Source organism: Nematolebias whitei, chromosome 13 (genome assembly GCF_014905685.2).
Source record: "Nematolebias whitei isolate Nwh7 chromosome 13, NemWhi1, whole genome shotgun sequence".
Lineage (NCBI taxonomy): Eukaryota > Metazoa > Chordata > Actinopteri > Cyprinodontiformes > Rivulidae > Nematolebias > Nematolebias whitei.
In genome coordinates this window covers 46,932,503-46,940,129 of record NC_056510.1, presented here as the reverse complement: position 1 = coordinate 46,940,129, position 7,627 = coordinate 46,932,503, and the positions used below count along the sequence as shown (strand labels likewise).

Here is a 7,627-nt window from a genome sequence, read left to right as displayed (position 1 = left end):
TATCTATCTATCTATCTATCTATCTATCTATCTATCTATCTATCTATCTATAAATCACATCAATGGTTGTCTCAGGGCACTGTACAAGAGCATTCACATATCAGGTTTTTATCATCAACGTCAACCCCCAAGTGAGCAGACCGATTCAATAAAGACAAAGTCAGAACTACAAAAGTTAAGTGAACTTTATTTACAGGTGATCTTGTCATCGCAGCTGTAAGGGAGAAGAGGAATAGGCGAGTACGGGTTCTGGTTGTCTCTTAGAATGTTTCAATTCTTAAAGATAGACAAATGACTCCTTACCGTTTGTGTTGCATGTGGAGGCCGAGAAGGAGAGGAGAGTTCCTGGGTTTTTGCAGGAGATCCAGTCCTGAGGTACTTGGCGGTGGAGAGAGGAGCAGGTTGACCCAGTTGAGAATGCTTAATGGTGGTTGTTGAAGGGACACTGTTGATCTACAGGTGGAGTCCAGTGGAGCAATGAGATCCTAGGGAGGATCTGAAGAGGCAGGCCATGGAAGGTCCTGGAGGAGTCACAGTTGGTGAGAACCAGCTGTAACAAAGGTCAGTCAGCTGTACACAAGTTACCATTTGGTAGATAATGTCCCAGCACTGAAGAGGTGTCTGGCAGGTGCTTAAATACCCCATCAGGCAGTCCTCCTCAGAGCAGTAGTAGGTGGAGTGAGTTGAGGTTAATTGGCTGTGAATGGAAGAGTGAGTGACAGGCAAAAAACCCAGGAATCCCACATCACATACATACAAAAGCCAATTAGTAAGGTAGAACACAGAATGGCAAGACCAGGTGAAGGTGCAGGTGTACCCCCAATTCAGAATCAGAATCAGAATAAGCTTTATTATCATTGTACCGAGATACAACGAGAACATGTAAGTGCAGTAATTCGAAAGATGGGCAGAGTGCATGAAGCTGCAGGGAAGAAAAACATGAGGAGGGACGGTATTTAAAAAAAGATCTCTCACACCTTGTCCTAGACAGGGCACAATTTGAGGTATCAAAATAACCTACCACAGCATAGCACATAAATAGACATGATACATGTGCATATAGGCCGATGAAGACATTGGATTTTAAGGGAAGGTCGTACCATAGTCCAGAGCCCCCCCCCCCCCCCCCCCAGCCATTGTCCAGATAAGAGGTGTTATTTATCATTAGCTCGGTTGAGGTTCTGTCACATGTCCATGGCCTTGGGGAAAGGAGGGGTGAGGAGACAGTCAAAGCATGTTTGTTTTTCCTAAACATGCCAGGAGGAGTTGAGTTAAGTCCACCATCAAGGCCACAGTTTGGGTCAGGCAGAACTCGTGAATTGTTGTTTCTGCCTTTTAAAAGTCTTGCTGGTACAGTTAGCTGACGGAAACTCCAACCAGCCAAATTGATTCCTTATGCTGATTCCTTATGCTGAAAGTCGAGCTCACAGGTTTCTCCAAGTTTATTCCCACTGTTCTTGGGTGTTACTAAAGAGTCCACAGTCCTGATAACTGTAAGAGTACCACTGCCTGCAGCTCCTCCTCCAAGATGGCCGCTAATTGCCTACACCTGACGGCCATCAGACTGAGGAGGCGTCCCCGGCTACAAAAGGCTGCAGTCCAGTGCTACTCTTCGCTGGAGCATATCACCTTCCATGGTAGTTGTGCTTCAAGCCTTTTAGGCTACTACTCACAAGTACTAACCTTGCTCTCTTGTTCCCAGTGTTTCCTGGTTCCTCGGCTTGTTAAAGGACCCCTCGTGATCCTTTGGTTTCCTGACTCCTCGTGTCCTGTTCCTGGTCCCTCGGACTCCTCGTGTCCTGTTCCTGGTCCCTCGGACTCCCTCGTGGCCTGTTCCTGGTTTGTAGACCCCCTTGGGTCTCTCCTTGGCTCAACCTCCCTCGTGCTTGGATTTCCTTTGCCTGGTGCTTCTAATCCAGCCAGTTCCTGCCCTGCCAGCTGCTGGACTCTCTCTGGACTCTCTGGAGCTCTCTTGGAGGATTGGAACCCACCTCTGGACCAAACTGTAAGAGATTCACAGAACACAAAATATCAGCTCCTAAGATCTCCACCTCCATTCTGACTGTCCTCCTCTACCTCCTCCAGGAGTTGCAGAGAAGCTGCACCAGCATTGTATATTATTCTCACCTGTAAATAAACACTGTTTTTTGTATCCACCTGAGTCTGTCTCGTTTCGGGTCTCATACAAATCTGGGTTCCCCGCGGTTATGACAATAACAGCCTGCACCAGCTCCCTGACACAGCTCCACATAATTCAGTCTGACTGCTGCCAAGCTTCGACACATCCACACAATTTTGTAGACAATCCAGATTTCACCAACCTAAACAGCAGAATTCTAGTTGTCATCGTGAATACAATTTGTTTCCGTTGAGGGTCCTCCTTGTCCTAACTCCTGTCGGGAGAAGTTGATCAATTTTGTTGAGAGACCAGCTGATCAAGTCCTTCGACTTAGGAAGGTATGCAGGAAAATAGAGGCTCTTTAAGGGTGCATTCACACCAGCCCTGTTTAGTTCGCTTTAATCGAACTCTAGCTCGTTTTCCTAGAAAGTCCGGTTCGTTTGGGGAGGTGTGAACGCACCATCGAACTCTGTCACGGAACAAAAAGGTGAACTCTGGCCCGGGCTAAAACCTAGGTCTCGGTCCGGTAGAAGAGAACTCCAGTGCGGTTCGAGTGCAGTGTGAATGTAAACTGACCGGACCCGCTCCACAGGGTAAACAAACACGCATTGCTCTTACCTTATATGGAGCCGTCAGCTGCCTTGTGTAGAAAAACAATATTCTCCATGGTCTTCTGTGTCATGCCAAGTCCATTTTTGAAAAATGACAAAATATAACTCCTAAAACTGCTAAAACTTGATGCCACTTCGTTTTTATTTTTATTTACAGAAGAAGACGTGTCTTCAGAGGTTGTCGTGTCGTTTCTTTCAGTAGTTCTTGGTGCAGCGCCCCCACAGGTGAGTGGGGGAATAGGTTGGTTCAACAGGTTGACTCGACTGCACAGTGCAGTGTGAATGCAAACGCACCTGCTCAAATGTAAACAAAAGGTCATGAATATTGGTCCCCAACCGAACTGAGTCTTCCGGACTATCTGGTGTGAAAATGACCTAAGGGTTCACAGGATGAAAGAGTACAAGCAGGGAAGCGGAGGCGGAGGGTGATGGAGCACCGGGAGGCACATCTGACTTCACCGGTGTTAGGTTTTTCTCGTACCCAGAAATATAAAGAACCACACAGGATAACAGAGTCAGATTTTCAACCAAGCTTTTTGCAAAAAGGGGAATATCACAGAAACAACCTCTAAAGCTGAATACTGTGAACTCCAAAGGATTTCTGCATCAGCTTCTATTAGCACATGTACGGCACGGTTCAACTCGGTTTGGCACAGTTCCAAGACTTTTCCACTAGCAATTATTCATGGAACCAGCCTGTTTTTCAGGACCCACTTTGCTCTGGTTCCAAGCGTACATTGCTGGCCTTAAAACGTGACGTCAAACACTGTCAGTCACTGATTGGTTAAGGGGTGGAGTCACTGATTGTTTGAGAAACTTTCACAACAACCCAATCCGCCATTTGTAATAACTCGAACTCGAAGGAGTGTCTGGACCTATTTTTAAGATTTTAAAAACAATAATAGTCTAATGCTGATGTGCAGGTATTTTTTGTGCTTAGTAGCCAATGACAAAATTCAGAGTGATCTAGATGGAGCTCTGCCAGTCTTCTCCACCGGAGTCTTGGAGCTCCCTCAGGCTGGGCAGGGCGTTACCTCCCTTGCTCGGAACTCTGCCGGTCACTGTGGACCTGCCGACCCACAGGAGCGTGTGAGGCCGGGGCTCGGGCCCAAGCCTGGTGTGCTTCTGTGGGTCGATAGCTTTTTAAGTTTTATTAAAAGCTTTTTAGGGTGTTGTATATACGAGGCCCTGGCCTCGTGCGCTCCTGCGGGCTCCAAGCTCCGCCCGTCACTGCGGAGGATCCTCTGAGCTGCCGACCTGCAGGAGAGCGCGAGGCCGGGGCCTGGAGCCCAAGCCCCAGGATGAAGTGACGGACTGGGACAGGTCTGGGAGGGAGGATGGAAACAATTTAAAAAAACATTTTATGTATTAAAGAAATGTTTTTTTTTTTTTTTATCAGTGAAGATAACAAAAAATAAACTTTGCAGGCTTTTTTTTTCCATTCATTCATTCAGCCTTTATTTAGACAGGTAAATCGCATTGAGCCTCGAGGACTCATTTACAAGAGAGACCTGATTTCATCAAAGAAAGATGACAACAATGGACAACAGCGACAACAATAAACAGTTATAAGAAGTCATACGATTTTTTTTTAACAAATAGGATGGCTAAAAAAAGGAAAATTAACAAAAAACAGCTAGATTCTAAGGCGAATGTACAAAACTAAAAACAGGAACATGTCAGCATTGGACCCTGCCAGGAGTCCAACAGATTCTTAAAGCCACTTAGAGAGGTCAAGGTCGAGAGCTTCAGATCTTTTTGTAAGATATTCCAGGAAACAGGAGAGGAGTACAAGGTCCTTTTGTCTAGTTCAGTCCGCACTGAGGGAACACTGCAGGTAATAATGTCCTGAGAGCGCATTCTGTACTGCACTCACACATAGACATGTAGGAGGAGATGTATGAAGGCAGCAGACCAAGAAGTGATTTAAAGATGAAAACGTACCAGTGAGAGAGTCTGCGTGAAGTTAATGGTGACCAGTTAACCAGTGAATACAGGGTGCAGTGGTGGGTACGATAATCACAGCTAGTTATGAATCTTAGGCCCTGTACACACGTAGCCTGGTGTTTGAAAAAACGAATATCCGCGCAAAAAAATATTGCCGTACATACATGTTCGGATAGAGAAAATGATCGTCTACATGAACCCGGTGATGTTCACCACAGAGCGTTGTAAAGAATATGCCCAACCCATAGGAGGCAGTGTAGTGCAAAGGTGAAACGTATATCAGCCAATCACAACCCTTCAAAGCAACCACAACTTCCTGTTAGTATTGAATCATGGCGCCTGGAGGTTCGTTTGTGTGGACAGACCGCGAGGTTGAACTACTATTAAATACAGTGTTGGAGTACAAAGTTAATAAAACTCAGGAAAATGTCGACTGGGAATCCTGTCAGAACAAGTATGTTGATATTTTAGCGCTTTTTTTAGAGCATTACCCAACGGAGTCCTCCGACGAGTTTCCCCATTCACATGCCGACATCACGCGTGGGAATTTAACAACAAAAATGAAAGCAGTCCGAGGTAAATATCGCCATGCTGTTGATACAGGACGCAGGAGTGGACACGGTCGAGTGGTTCTTCTGTACTTCGAACTGTGCGAACAAATCTGGGGTGGCTCTCCAGCTAGTACTACCATATCCTCCGGTATTGAAACAGCTGACCTGGATCATTCTCGGACCCTACCCTCACCATCCACATCTTCTTCCTCCACTACCATGGATGTAGCAGACACAGGGTCTGATAATGAAAGCAGTGTGGGTCCTACTTCAAAGGAGAGGAGAGACCTGCTTGATGTACGTATATTTTTCTGTCCATTCCTCATAAATAAAAGTACTTTTGCTGTAAATGTTCATCTGTTGGATGTACTATAATTCACGGAACAGGTTTGTTGAATTGTGTTGCTATTAAAAATACAGTTAAGGCAATATGTGTGTTAAAAATGATGCAAGAGTTGAGGTGTGTAGTGGAGGCTGGAATGTGATGTTTTTTATATTTTACTGTGTACGGGTTGCTGATTTATTTTTATTATTATTGCAAAAAAGAAATGACACCATCATGCTCTTACTCATCTCATATTATGTTAGGCCTACATATTCATTAGTTTGATGGGGTGGTGGGTACAAAATACACTTTAAGACATATAGCAAACATTGGATACGCTGTTATTACATATTGTTATGTAGAAGTGATGTGAAAAGTACAACATCAACATGATCCAGGTTTACTTTTTTATGTTTAATTGTGATGATTTTCATTTCTCTTTTGAAGGCAAAACTAAAAGGACACAGACACGACCGTCTGAGGAGAAAGCTGCCTGCTGAGACCCAGTGGCTGAATGCTCTTGAGGAAGACCAGCGTGTGAAAAAGAGACTGGTGGAAATCATTGAGACATCAGAACAAAAAGCATCCGAAAACTATTCAAAAATGTCCAATACACTGGAAAGACTTACCACATTGATTGTTGATGGGTTTTCTCTTCTGAAACAGGTCATTCATACACCTGCACAACCACCACACTACATGCCATATGAGCCAAGAGGTCCGATGTATTCGCACACAATGGCCCACCATTCTGTCCACCAAAACTCAGCAAATTACCCATACCCAAACAACTCCACTTCTGACAGAACACGTCAAAACACAAGACCAGGAAACACTATGAACACTGAAGCTGTGTTCCACACACCTGCTGAAGCCACTGACCAATTTTCATTCAGTCAGGCCCTTTTTAGTGACCAGTAGAGTACTGTTTTATACATCGAAGCAAGTCTGGTACAGTTAAGTATATACAAGTTCCACTTTTGCACAAGGTTGCACACATGTCAGGTTGTTAATCACAGTGTTATTTACTCTGACAGTGTTTTTTTTTCTGTTTGCTATCTTTTTATACATACTGTGAAAAGCTTAAAATGTAGCAATTGCACAATACTTTAACTATTTACATTTTTGTTACGTGAATCTTTATAAGAGTGGTGATCTAGTCCAGTCCTTGGGAGCTACTGCTACTTAGATGTATTTATTTCTCCAAAACACCACTATCAAATACATACTGATGATTGAAATCAGCTATTTCATACTGGTTTGTTGAAGAAAATGCAGCTGAAATGTACCTGTGGTAGCTCCCAAGTTATGGACTTGGGCATCACTGATTTAAAAGTGTACAGTAACTGTGCTGCTTTTCTCCCATGTTTAAAAAGCTTTATCTGTTGTAGATCTGTTATAATCTGATCTGTTCATAAATGAAACACAAAATAAGAACATGTTAAGTGTGTTCGTTTGAATAAATTGACAAACATTTTAAAAGCAAGTTTCTTTATGTGAATTTTTGTGAATATGACATTTATCAGTTACAAATACAGTCATGTTCATCAGAAAGTATTGGCAGCACTATTTAATACACTACAGGTCCAATTTTAAGAGAGAAAAGTAAAATCATTTCACTTAAAAGTCTGTCTAATGAGCTACAAACTATTATATAATGTATCTAAATCCTGGGTGGTAGCTTTTCATGCATTAAGAGAATGAAATGCAATAACATTGCACAAAACAATTTAAAAATTCTCTAACATACATGGTGCTAACTATAACATTTTTTTTAATGAAAAAACAACGCAGTCTGCTAAATAGTTCACAGGTTTTTGTGTTTATGGATCCAGACACTGAGTGAGGACTCTCCTGACCCGCTTTCCTTCTGCTGCCAAGCTGTCTCCTCTGACCACTGGCTGTGTGTCCGGTTGATTGTTCCTGTCATGTTGAATAGCTTCAGTTATTCTGTTTTCATCCACAGTGTCTTTTGATGCCTCACAAAAATTGTGCAACACAAAACATGCATATATAACAAATGGAAGATCATTCATATTGATGTCCATGGCTCTCCTCAGGGCTCCAAATCGGG

General features: G+C 43.4%; 1 long non-coding RNA gene across 1 annotated transcript; it reads left to right on the top strand.

Annotated features, from left to right (window-relative positions):
- Positions 1–5,232: 5,232 nt before the first annotated feature.
- LOC119419365 lies at positions 5,233–7,035 on the top strand. Its single transcript, XR_005187257.1, has 2 exons — positions 5,233–5,525; positions 6,001–7,035. It is a non-coding gene; the product is annotated as an uncharacterized LOC119419365 (long non-coding RNA).
- Positions 7,036–7,627: the final 592 nt, after the last annotated feature.